Raw genomic sequence first — 14,786 nt, forward strand, 5'->3', positions numbered from 1 at the left:
GTGAGAGGATTTACAAATAGTTACTAAGCCAACTATGTTAGAAGATTTAATTCACTACTACAATGGTTAGAGAGTAACAATGACTTGAGCTAATTGTTGATGCAAACTTCACTTTGCTGATTTTAGATCTCAATTCTAGCCTTAATACTTGATCCTTCCTAACTAGATATATCTTTACAACTCATCAAAGATATTCTTCTTATCCTTCCAGTTCACTTCCTCTAAGTATCTTCTTATCTTCGACACATTATCATTACATATTCAATCCTCAACTTGACCTTATACTTATATTTGTATCATCTTAAAATGGAAGCACTTTCATGTTAAAAGTGTTTATCCCTCTGAGTAAGTGGTCTGGGGTCATGGCAAGTTCCTTGAATGGCATGTTAACACTACACTAAATGAGAGTAAAATGAACCTAATAAGAGTCTTGTCTCTCCTCGCTCATGCCTTGAGTGCTAGTACAGACTAAGATTGGGGTAGAGAGGATGCCTTGTTGCAACCATGCATCATTATGCCTTGTCAATAGGAAAGGATACTAGTGCCACATAGAGTCACTAGAGGGCCAGAGGATTAAAAGACTACCTGGATAACCCTAGAGTTGGTCCATGTGATGACACTTTCCCACTAGTAGTATAGATTTGTTACATGTCTTTGTTTGCCTATGGGTTTAGATGTTGATTGATCTTGGAACCTTTGAGTTAGATTACTTTTAGGGTTTCCTTGACTTAAATATTACTTGGATTTTTGGGATTGATATCCTATTTGAGACTTGAAACTATCTCCTCAGTGCGGTGGGAGTGGACCTTTTTGGGTTACCATGAGGTCAGGTGGTAGTGCTTTTTACTTTTACCATTGAGATTCATCTATTGATGTTGTGGCTAGAGTTCCTTGTTATGCATTTCCTTTCATTCTATCTTTGTGTATTATGATGGATGGATATATCTATATGACGAATGATTTTACTTATTGTATTGTACTTGTTTCATGGATCTGAAAGGGATGATGTAATCTATTTTATAAATGTATATTCTTTTAGAGTCTCATACCCTGTGACATGTATAATGGATGATTGTGCATTTTGAATTTATTGCCGAGTAGCATTTAGAACAAATGTATATTATTTGAATGGTTTGTACTTGTAGTTATTTTTTCATGTGGATGTGTTATTTATTAGACTTAGTATTATTTAAAATTAAATGTGACTCAACAGCTTGGAATCCTTAAGGAATGTAATCTTTTATATTTGCTTATGTATGATTGTATGTGTAAGAATTTGGTATAGCTCTGATACCATGTAAGAATTTTCCTAAGGGAAAAATTCACCCAAGAACTAAGAACTCAAACACAACTACAACTATAGACTAGAGAGAGAGAGTATGATTAGAATGATGATATATTCAATATGCCATGCCAAAGTACACTAAGAGTGCCTGTATATTAAGGCCTCTAAGATACATCTAGAATGCCTCATAATTAGCATCATGATATGTCATACAACCAAGCACATGTTCACCAGATATTGGTTATCCTCCATTAAGCATAGAAGTAAGTGTGATGATGAGAGGATAAGCCTACAAGGGTGTGACACGCAAATTAGTGTTGTAGACACCATGTGCTAAAATAGAGTTGTGTACTCCTGTGTTGTCAACGTGACAACTCAAAAAGGTGCAAAAATTCCTAAGTGTTTCACAAAATAAAATAATAAAATAATGCATTGACCTAAGTAAACTTAAGTAAGTGTAAATAGTAAGTATGTATTTACACCAACACCCCCCCTTACGTGCAACTTAGGGGAATGCCCTTAAGCTTAAAAAACTAGGATGAAGTACATAATGGGTCCTAGCTACTAGGCCATGTTAGGTACCCATGTACATAATGAAAATGCAATCTCTCATAAAGCGAAGAAAGAGGGAAAACCTCATGGGAAAAACCCTCCCCCAAAAAGAGAGATGAAAAGGGATGCATGGATGGATGGAGTAATCAAGACCCCCCTATTATGACATACATCTAGTATATTCATAAGAGAATGAGAGAAGGAAGAGAGATAGAAGAGGCTTCCCCCACCAAAGAAGAATGCCAACAAGTGAAATATGCTTCAATGAAGAACCTAGTCCACAAATGAAGAATGGTTTTCCTCCCCTTAGGAAGAAACAAGACCAAAGGTAATATTTTGAAGATGTATGGTGGCCTTGAAACCTACTCAAGTATCCTTGTACTGATGTTGATGTTAACCCCTTCAAATTATGTTGAAAAGAACAAATGTAGATCTAGCAAGGATGTTTGTTCAACCTATTCCAATGAACCATCTGTCTCCTTAATTGACAAAGAGACCTCTTCCAATTGTTGTACATAAGGATACACAATCATGCCAACTTGTGAAGATTGATCATGTAGAGAGTGGACACAAGGGTCAGAGTGAGCCCTCGCAACAACTGTAGAAGGATCACCTTCATCAATGAGAAGGTGTAAGTCCTCAATTCTATCTCCCAAATCAACTAAAGCTAGAGTTGGAAGATGAGATGTACCATGTTGAGTTGGACCTTTCACTATGGCAATGTAAGCATGTGGACTAGACTGATGAGGTGACCTCTCATTGCAACTATTGATAGAATCCCACATGTTTGAACCTGTTGAATCACTATCACTAGTGTCACTATCAGTTTCCACTATGTATGATGTGAAGAGAGGAGTAGCGGATAAGCTGGATGAACATTCCTCAAAGTGAACATCCTTCTCCACAAAAATCTCATGTTTCTCTAGATCCAAAAGTATGTAAGCCTTTGCATTATCTTCATATCTGATGAAGGTACAAGGCCTACGTGTCAGTTCCTTACATCTCCTAGAAGATAGATTTTCTCATATAGGACAACCAAAGACTCTAAAGTGACCCAAAGTTGCTTTTCTACCGCACCATGCCTCAAAAGGAGTCTTCCTATCTAAGGCATTATGAGGAGACCTATTAAGTATGTGAGTAGCACTGCTAATAGCTTCAACTTCAAGTGTAGGATCAAGAGACTTGGCTTTTATCATGTAACTTGCCATGGACTTGGGAGTCTGAATCCTCATAGATGCAACATCTATCTTATGCAGACTGAATGTTGGTGAGTTCTAAAAATCAATCCCCTCAAGTCTACAAAAGTCTTTAAGTCTTATGTCTACATATATATTCTCATTGTCCACTATTAGTACCTTGATGGCTTTCTATCACTTGTGTTCATAATGAATCTTAATGTCTTGAAGCTTATGAACCACTTCATTATTATGATAAAGGAAGTAGACCCAAGTGAATCTTGAAAAGTCATCAACAAATGTGAGGATGTAGTGGCGTTGGCTGACTAAAGTCACTACAAAGGGACCTACTAAAACCATGTGAACTAACTGGAGAACAATTGGAGCTCAAGAAGACTTCCTTTTATCATACTTCTCCTTGAGATTCATATCCACTAAACAAGATGAACACTTTCCCTTATAAAAGTTGATATTTGGTAGACCTTTGACCATATGTTTTAAGCAAAGTTGCTGAGGAGACCTGAAGTCAAGATGACCAAACCACTCATGCCATAATGTGTTTTTTGAAGTAGAGTGAGTCAACAAGGCTTGAGAAAGAGACTTAGGCACAAAGTGGGGGAAGGAATAAATCCTCTTGTCATCATTGACTTTCCCAACCACAACCAATGAATCATCTCTAAGACTATGCACCACCACTGAATCTAGAAGGAACTCAACTCTATGACCATATCCAAGGTGAGTGATTTGGTAAAATAATAGGAGATTGGAATCAAGGTTTGGAATGTAGAGAACATCTTTGAACTCCCCATTTTCCATTTCCACATGTCCTTTCCCTTCAACTTCCATTTTAGTATCATCTCCCATGAAGATGTGTGGTACCTTTGACTACTTCAATGAAGAAGAACTTGTGTTTGTCATAAGTGCTTGCCCTTTACCCTTTGAAGAGGTCGGAGTTGAATCCTTGGAAGTACCTGGCACTTGAATCTTGTTCTTCTTGAGTAGGTTTTCCAACTCATTGATTCTTTTAGTCTTGTAATGATGCTCGTCATGATTTGGCTTTTTTTAATATGCACAAAAAAGTTTGTCCTTCTTGTCATTACTTCCCTTCTTGTTGGAAGAAGAATTTCCTTGTTGAGAGGAGGATTGTTGTATCTCAGATTGTGATTTCTACTTCCACTGCTTCTTCTTGTTGTTGCTTTTCCCTCCTTGACTTGATATGTGCTTACCACTAGCCACCAAGACTTTGGTCTTTGATGACTTGAGAAATCCTAAATCCATCAAGTGAGATTTTTCAACAATCAACATCTCTACGAATGCATCAAATGAAGGCTTCTGGTAACTAGATCTCATGGTCAACCTATAAGTATTAAAACTTTAAACAAAGGAATTATACTCTAAAGGTAGCCTCTTCAGGATGTGATGAATCAACTTGTCATCCTTCATGGGATTTTCACAACCTTTAAGTAGTGCTCGATACTCATTGGCTTTGATGATGTTATCCTGAATTGTGTCAAAGTTTTTTGGATCTAAGAGAAGTAGATCATCCTCAATCTAAAATCCCTTTTCTTCATCCACCTTACCATACAATGATTCAAGTTTATCTCAAGCTTCTTTAGATTCTAAACAATTGGTAATGTGAAAGAGGAGATCCCCATGTACACAACTCCTGATAACTCCTAACACCTATTGGTCTTGTCTTTTCCATTCAATGAGTTATTTAGCATCATTAGGTTTAGGAATTTTACCATCAACATAAATACTATATCCTTTTTCCATTAATCTACTCCATGCAATATCTTTCAATTTTGAATAGTTGTGTGAAGTTAGAGGAGGATATTTAAAACCCATGATGTAGAAAAGAAAAGAGCACAAAAGAGAGACACGAGAACATAGTACACCCCCCCCCCCCCCCCCCCCCCCGCCCCCTTTTCACTCAATCAAAAGACCCCCCCAAAAAAGATGTTTTTGGCACTTTATAAGTAGTGTGTGTACAATGGGCCACTCGTCAAAATGAACAAAGTGGACTTTCTAATTTTTCTTTTACAACTACCTTATGAGGCCCAAATTTGTCACTAAGATTGTAGCTCAGATTTACAACAATTCTAAAAAAGAATCAAAGGTTTACAATGCAAAAAAAGGCCTAATTCTAAAAGTGAGATTTTGGTCCACATAACCCTAGAATCTAACTATAGATCTAGAAAGTAGACAAAAACATACACACTATCAAAAAAATTAGAACATGAAAAAGTGACCAAATGTGCTCGTACGAAGCATTTAAAGTTGCAAAACATAAGATTATGCAAGTACAATCACCAAAAAATGCAATTTATGAAAAATCCTTGCACCAAAATTTGAAAATAGCATGACCACTAGAAAATTCAAGAAATACTATCCAATTTCAAAAAAAAAATGCACCTCAATCAGAGTTTGGATGTCCAAGTTATGGGCTCGCAAAGTTAGGCTACCAATCTAAAAAGAAATTTGAAGAGGGGTCTGGAGAAAAAATTTGATCTTAAATTTGATGGCCAAATGGTCATCATAGAAATTTTAAAATGACTAGGTTTAACGGTCAAATGGTTCTCAAATTTTACCTAGTTATTGGTGGAAAAGATGTACAATGATGTGTCAATGTGTCTGTCTTCAACTGACATAGATAAGATTGTGACTATGTAGTCATGAAAAAATTTATAAATGACGGTAGATCTGTTCACTATTCTGGTGACCTTAATGCAGCAGATTGGGAATCCTGTCGATGCTAGAATGTTGTGCACTGGAGTCGAATGCAGTGTTACTATAGGCTGGAAAAGTTGGAATAATCCCATGTGCAAGGGATGTATGAAGCCTTTGCAATTTATAAAGAAAAAGCCACAACCTTTAAAGCAAAGAGCCCACTAGGCTTTTGAAAGTGGCTATCAGTGAGTTGTATGGCTAGGGTAATTTGTTAGTCTGATGCTAGTTATTCTTCCCAAAAAAATGGAATATTCTCTATTGGTAGAGGAATATTTGCCTACACCACAAATCAAATATAACGTATAGAGCTGAGATCTAACAGCTCAATTCTACAAAAAAAGGTTTTCTCTACTGGGTGCCCAAAGGGCAAAAAAAAATTGAAAATCTGTAGTTGAAAAATTAGAGAAAAAAATGCAAATTTGAAAATGAATTAATGAGATCTGCAAATGACCATACCCAAACTGCAAATTGAGACCTCCAAGTTCTAATTTGCAAAATAAATTGCCTCAGAGTCAACTTTGGGCCAAGGTAGCTGACTATATAGTTGATCTTCATTGATTTAGTATTTTAGACACAATGGTGAGGTCAGATCAGGCTCTAGACGCTCCCAATTTCTATAGTACTCTAAATTCAAGCTGAGGTGCTAAAGCAAGCATGGTCTCAAATGACTATTTGATGAAAAAATCCCCAAGCTCTAATATCATTTAAGAATTTTGTATAGCTCTAATACCATGTAAGAATTTTCCTAAGGGAAAAATTCACCCAAGAACTAAGAACTCAAACACAAGCACAACTATAGACTAGAGAGAGAGTATGATCAGAATGATGATATATTCAATATGTCATGCCAAAGTACACTCAGAGTGCCTATATATAAAGGCCTCTAAGATACATCTAGAATGTCTCATAATTAGCATCGTGATATGTCATACAATAAGGCACATGTCCACTAGATATGGGTTATCCTCCATTAAGCACGGAAGTAAGTGCAATGATGAGAGGATAAGCCTACAAGAGTGTGACATGCAAATTAGTGTTATAGACACCATGTGCTAAAATAGAGTTCCATACTCCTGTGTTGTCAACATGACAACTCAAAAAGGTGCGCAAACTCCTAAGTGTCTCACAAAATAAAATAATAAAATAGTGCAAAATAATAAAATAATGTATTAACCTAAGAAAATTTAAGTAAGTGTAAATAGTAAGTACATATTTACACCAACAGCATGTTATTGCTTCTGCTACTTTATGATTGTTGTACATATCATTCTTTTAAATAAAAAAAATCTTTAGCAAACTTAGTAAAACTTAAGGTTAGTTCTTTTGGATCCATTGGCGGGGCATTATAGTTCATCTTCTAGATATAGTCATTCTTCTCTCAAGGTGGATTCCAAGCATAAAATCATGGAGGTCTTGATTTACATTTTCTAATGTTATGTTGAAGCTTTCATATCAACATACTTGTTTAGATTTCAAATACAATTGCATATCGATTGAATAGCATAGCTTCATTGTTAGATTTACTTTTACTACTTGCTAGCATTTTCTATTTCAAATACATTATTAAGGTTGATTCCAAACTAAGGTTTGACCAAGGAAAACCCTTCATCCAAACAAAAAAACCATTTTTTCTTTTAGGTATAGGTATAGGACAGTGAATTAAAGTACAGATTTGAATTCTCTTTTCACCAAACTTGCGGGATATGCAAATAGAATATTTGTCAGAGTAGTGTAGGTAAAGGTCAACATTTTGGCGTACAATTATGCCCCAAGGTAAGATTGTGCACCTCTATCTAGGTCAAGGTTGACCTACCCTCAAAAGGGGGAAAAAAATTAAGTTTTCTCTCTCTCGAGATTTCCAATCTTGTGCAGGTTGTAGAATTCCCTTAAACTATACACAAACATAAGAAATCAGCCTTTTCCATATTTACCCTACTTTGAGGTTATTATTTATCTTTCATTCATTCAAGGTTTCAAGTACTTACTTTCTATAGTATATTATAGGGTTTCCACCTTTCTTCATATTCTCCATTGTTTGATTCATTTGTGTATTGATCACTTCCTTGTGTTTAATCAATTTTGATCATTCCTTTTGGGAATTTAGGTTAACGATAGATCCTATATTCCCCCTCATTTCATATTTCCCCTACACAGATTTTTATTCTATTCATTTAGGTGAACCCAACATGCTTACCCTCTTTTCTTTTGTTGAATAAGATGCCCTATTGTGTTTTGTAGTGTTAAATTTCCCTTTATATTATCTTGTGTGTTCACCTTCTATTCATTTTGGTGAACCTAACACACTTACCCCTTATCTTTTGTGGAATTATGTTCCCTATTGTGTTTTGTAGTGTTAAATTTCATTTCATATTTGTTAGGTCTTTTCTTGCATTCAGATTATATTTAGTTTCTTCTCTTTCATTTTAAAATTCAAATATACTATATATATATTGACATTTATATATTCAATAAAACTACAAAAACATTTCTTGCATTTCATTTACTATGAGGATTATTAAGATGCTTTGGTATGTGGTTATGTTCCTTATTACCCTTCTTTTAGTATCTCTTTGCCATACCTATGATGTTTATGAGAGTATCGTTCACTTTATTATGTTGATGATCCTTCATTTTATTCTCGCTTATGATTTTGTGAATTTGACTGATACTAATCTTTCTGCATTGAAAACTTTCATTAAATATTAATGTGGTAGACTTATTCTTCTTTTGGATTATGTGAAGGATTTGGTAGATGATATATGATATCTTGATCTTACTAATCCTAATTCTTTCATTCCTAATTTGATGTCTAATTCTCCATCTATTAATCCTCATTCTTCCCATACATATGATGGAATTCAAGCTATATTTTAGGATGCAGATGTGCAAGACTTGTTGGATTTACCTTCTCCTTTGATTCATTATGATATTAAAGGAAAGGGTAAAGAAACTTCTTCACAGCCTATTATTCCACCTTATACAACTTTTACTCATGAATATGATAAACAATCACCTAATGTAGATGCTTTACATGATATGTAAACTACAAGATATAATATGATAACTAAACAAGGTTATAGAGGTTTAGGACTTGCAGTTAATTAGAATGGTATTAAGTATCCAGTTTATATAACCCGTAAACTAGATTTGCATGTTGTTGGTTGTTCACAATCTCAAGTTAAGTTTGGTGATGTTAATTGTGATCCTCCTCTTCATATTCTTGTCCCTGCACCTACCTTGGATAACCTTGATCTTCGTGAAGAGGTGGCTAAAAAGGTGTATGTTGAATTAATGAATTCTAAAAAAGAAATATTTAAACCTAGACTGAAATATGCCTTATCATAATACACACTTACTTGTTGATTGTAAACATTTCAAATTATATGTTTGTGAAAGAGTTTCTTTAGGAATTATATCCCATGCTCATGTTGTTTTAAAATTCCTTCATAATTTTGATATAGGTGATTCCCCTTATTCTAATATAACATAGATCTATTCTCCTCTTGTCTCTAGATTGGGGCACAAGAGGTGTATTTTCATCCAATCTCCTAGGATCCATTAGGCCTTTTTGTTAGGCTTAATTGGTATTCTATCCTCCTATTTTTTTCTATTATTTTTTATTATGCTCTATTCAAGATATTTTTTCTCAAACATTTGTTTTGTAAAGGTATCCCTTGTCTTCCTCCCTGGGGGGCAAGGTTCTTCCTTCTTTCTCTTTGAAAAACTATGTTCTTTATAAACTCTTACCCTTGCTTTTGTGTTAGAGTTATTTTCCTCATTCCAAAGATTCCTTTTCCTCTTCTTTAAAGGAGGCTTGATGATTGAATCTTTGTTCCTACTTGGTTTATCTTTGAAAGATGATATTTTATCTAAACATACTCCTCTATGGTGGGGGTATTGTTGATAAGATCTATTTCTTTGAGGATCCTTTTCTCGTAACTAACATATCCTTTTCACTATTATCTTCCTCTTGGATATAGGGGTCAATACCCTTCGCTAAGAACATAATGTACTTTGTTGTTAACAAGATGTCTCCTTGCATTGTGAAGTAGGTATCCTCTTCCGCTTCCTTATCATGTCTAGCAAGTAGTTACGATAAGGAGGGGGGAATATATAGGGTCTCCTTTGTACTACAGTTTTCTATTTATATGCTAAATCTTGGAAGGTAATGCACTTAAGTTGCTAAATTCTCAAGAAACACACATTTTTGAATTTTCAATATGCTAAATCTTGGAAGGTAACACATATAATTTGCTAAATCCTAAAGAGGCACACATTTTTCAATTTTCAATATACTAAATCTTGGAATTATATCTTGGAAGTTAATGCACATAAGTTTTTAAATCCTGTAGAAGCACGCATTTTTCAATTTTCACTATGCTAAATCTTCTGAAGGTAACGCACATAAGTTTCTTAGTCCTCAGGAGACAATCATTTCATATTCATTGTGATACAAGAATTTGGATCTATGAGTACTCCAGAAGCCATTAAAAGATGCATTATAATTTCAAGCACAATTTATGGGTGAACTATTAGGTTTGGCTACCTGTTGGACTCTCCCTCTCTCTTGATGATTCATGGTAAGGTCAACATATTACTAGGCTAAGTAATCACTTTTTCTTTATTTTCTTTTTGCTTTCATGCTAATAGGACTAGATCATGAAGCTATGTTATTTATAGTTTTTCTCTTTCCTTTCTTATGTAATTATTTATGATTTTATGATAGCTTTCCAAATATGATATTATTATGATAAATATTTCTTAGCAAGGTTTTGTGTGCTAGTTGATCTGGGTTTTTTTAGTACCAACCCTTCTTTTGTGTTGTTTTTGTTTTATTTTTGTTTTTTGTACACATATGCATGTATGTTGAGTTAGAATTCTTATCTTGGGAGCTTGTGTCCTTAGCTAAGTCTTATTTTATCTTATTGTGAATCCAATTGGATCTCTTCTTTCTTCTCCTTTACCAAGAGTTTGTATTGAATCCATACTCTTGCTAAAGTGGGAGCTTAGTGTATTATCTTAAAATGTAAGCACTTTCATGTCAAGAGCATTTAGCCCTCTAAGTAAGTTGTTCAAGGTCATGTCAAGCACCTTGAATGGCTCTTTGCATGGATCTATTTGTTTCCTCCTGTTCTTCTTCTCTCTCCCTATTTTCAACCTCTTTTTGACAACTTTCTCTGTGAAATTAAAGACTTTGACTTTCTGGGTCAAGGATGACCTAAAGGGTTAATGATGACCTTGACCCTAACCTATGGTAGGGTCGACCTTGTCCCTAACCTGAAGTCCAATTTTCAAGTTCCAAGAGTTTTGGGATATTGGGCTTCAGAAAGTTCCATTTTCATGTTTCCAGGATGGTTGTTTTGAGTTTCAGAATGTTAAACTCTTAAATTTCATTTAATTTAGGTCCATTTCTAGGGGTTATAGTTAATTAGGATCTAATGCTCCCATGTCAGCCTTCTCTAGAAATTTGTGCCCTAGATTTCTATATAAGGAAGTCTTCTTCCCTCATTTTGAGATCCACTTTCTATGAACCATGATTTTTCATATCTACTTTTTATGAGTGACTACCTACTTTTCATAAGGAGAAAATCCAGAGATAAATCTATGATCAAGCATCTGCATTCTACCATTCAAGAATTTCAAGTTCTTTATTGAAGATTTGAAGGGAATTGGTTCAAGCATTCAAGATTCATCATTCAAAACCCTAGATATAACCATCATGGTGGTGTGATCTTCCTTCAATATCCTTTGTTCATCTTCTAGATATATTCATTCTTCTCTCAAGGTGGATTTTAAGCATACAATCATTGAGGTTTTAATTTACATTTTCTAATGTTATGTTCAAGATTTCATATCAACATACTTATTTACATTTCAAATACAATTGCATATCTATAGAACAGCATAGCTTCATTATTAGATTTACAATTGTGCCCTGTGGTAAGATTGTGCCCTGTTATCTAGGTCAAGGTTGACCTACCCTCAAAAGGACCAATTTTTTTTGGGTTTTCTCTGGCTTGAAATTTCTAGTTTGTAGCAAGTTGTATAATTCCTTGAAACTATACATAGACATAAAAATTCATTCTTTTCCAAATTTTCCCTATGTTGAGGTTAGCATTTTTCTTTCATTCATTCAATGTTTCAAGTAATTACTTTCTATAGTAGATTATAGGATTTCCTCCTTTATTCATATTCGCTATTATTTGATTCATTTGTGCATTGATCACTTCCTTGTGGTTAATCAATTTCTATCATTCCTTTTGGGAATTTGGGTTAAGGATAGATCCTATATTCCCCCTACGCACATTTTTCTTGTATTCATTTTTGTGAATCTGACATGCTTACCCTATTTTCTTTTGTGGAATTAGATACCCTATTGTGTTTTGTGATGTTAGATTTCTCTTTATATTATCTTATGTGTTCACCTTCTACTTATTTTGGTGAACCCCACATGCTTAACCCCTATCTTTTTTGGAATTATGTGCCCTATTGTTTTTTCCAATGTTAAATTTCATTTCATATTTGTGACGTCTTTTCTTGCATTAAGATTAGATTTGGTTTCTGCTCTTGCATTTTAAAATAAGAAAATACAAAAAATTAAAAATTAAAAATCAATAAAACTACAAAAACATTTCTTGCATTTCATTTACTATGAATATTGTTAAGTATTGGAGATACAATATGGGAAGTAAGCTCTAAGAGAGGGGGGTGAATTATTCCTTCAAAACTTTAAACATAAATTAATTCGCCATACATCCATCTCATGATTTGCATGTAAACTAAAATATCAAACTAAGCATATACACCTATAGCATGAAAACAAATAAACATTCATACATATGACACAAAATATGATTACCCAGAAACCCTCCAATGAGAAGGTAAAACTGGGGTGGGGATGACACCCAAAAATCTTCACTACTCTATTTGTAAAGTGTATCCAATGAAGGTTACAATGTTTGATCATGAGACATGATCTACCCTATGAAACATCTTCCTTGTTAAAGGCTTACAAGATTGTTAGATCTTGCTTTGTTAAAAGATTTCAACACCCTGTTAGAAGTGTACCTAATTAAAGAACTTCAACTTACAATGAAGTAAGCACCCTATTAAAGGATTTACAATAGCTTGTTAAGAGATTTAACTAATTCACCTATTAAAATGTTTAAGAAATGATCATGTGGTTAGCACTCTATTGCTAGATGATAGATCACCTCTTTGCATGTATCCTTGATCCTTCTTTGATCATTTGTATCACTTTTGTCCTCTAACTCCTTTTCTTTGTTCTCCTCTAACTAATTTTGCATTGTATCTCAATTAAAAAATCCTTAACCACCATGAATGCTCTACTTGCACATGCAAACTTCTCTCTTATCTCCTTTCATATTCATACAAAGTTTAGGGTTTTTCCTCCTTAAGAAGATCTAGGTGACTTAGGGTTAGGTATCAATCAATAATTGTAATTCATCCATCTAGCCACTCAAATCATCCTTTTAATTTATTGGATACATGTACTAGATAGGGGATTCTCAATTAAGATTTATTCTTATCATCTAGGATCACAAAATAATCCTACAAACAACTATTTCAAAACTCTTTTACTTAGCATCTAAAGTCTCTGATGCTTAGCATCAACTACAACTTTAATGTTATCACTCAGTATCTAAATTACTCGACATGTACTGATTTCTTGGCACTAACTATTTACTTAGAACTTACTAAGTAACTCACTTGGCATGTATTACTTATTCAGCAAGAACTAAGTTTTAACTTGTAAATGACTTAAGTGTATAGACACTGATATGTCAAAACTAGTTTGAGATCAACAATCTCCCCCTTTGACATGAGTGGAAAAAACATTTGGTCATGCATGAATGATCTTAACTTATGATCATAACTCAGATAGTCACTATCTCTTTTCAGCATATGTACAAAATTCCAAAATTCCAAAAATTTTGCATACCTCAAAATCTTATAACTCCCCTTGAGTTGATTGTGCTATTCTGAATCTAAACCAATACTCCTATTGAGTAAATATGCATATGTTGAATTATGATGTACTATGTTTGTGTCTTTGACTCCTTTTTCTTCTTTCCATTATTTCTCCTGAAAACTTATGTCTCCCCCTTACTTATTTCTCTCCCTTTTTGACACTTATGTCAAAGGATTATATATGTATAGTGTGTTTGTCCAAGAAATTTTTATGGATCTCAATTATTATCTTCAGAGTTGTATCCTAGTTATCACATGCTACTTCCAATGATTTAATTTAGATAGATAACTTGGCAGCAAGGTAAAATAAACCTTCATGTGTAGAAAGATGGAAGATCTTTCTTCATCATTGTTTCTTTAAATACTAGTTATTTATGTAGTATCTTCATATGTGGAGTCAACATAGAATGGATGCTGATTGGTGTAGCTCAAATGTTTGCATCTTGAGCATGTAGAACTACCAACTAACCTTGGGATTTCATCAAATTCTTGAAGTGCTTTTGACTCTAAGCTAGAGAATTGGATAGAGTAGTACCTATTAACTTCATATCTCCTTCCAGAGGGTCAATATGTAATTCACTCCTTGTGTGAACAAATTTGTATCATATAACTTGGTGTAAAGAGAGAAAATACTCTCTAATACTTTCTTTACACTATCAATTTTGGTTGCTAATTCAACCTGATTAAGTGCAATAGCACTTCATATCTTTATATTGACTTTGCCTTGAAATTTCCTCTCAAACCATTCAAGTAGTTTAACATTTGGATGCAGGTCTATATAATTTATCTTCTCCACTATCTTTTCCAACTACTTCATGATAGGCTTGTCTTCTTTAGGTGCAAGTAGGTTGAAAGCATCAAGAAACATGTCCTTGATATCTTGCAATGATTACTTCTTCCTATGCTCCTTTCTAAGAAGTTCTTGGTGTTTTTCCCTTTTTAGAGCATCCTAAAGTATGCTCATCTATTCAATAGTGATTGTTTCAAGATCAAACTTTGGCAACACAATCACCTCATCCAAGTTAACATCACCAAATGATGTAACTTCATCT

The sequence above is a fragment of the Cupressus sempervirens genome, chromosome 6 (assembly GCF_028749045.1).
Source record: "Cupressus sempervirens isolate cs-2001-9-10 chromosome 6, ASM2874904v1, whole genome shotgun sequence".
Classification (NCBI taxonomy): Eukaryota; Viridiplantae; Streptophyta; class Pinopsida; order Cupressales; family Cupressaceae; genus Cupressus; species Cupressus sempervirens.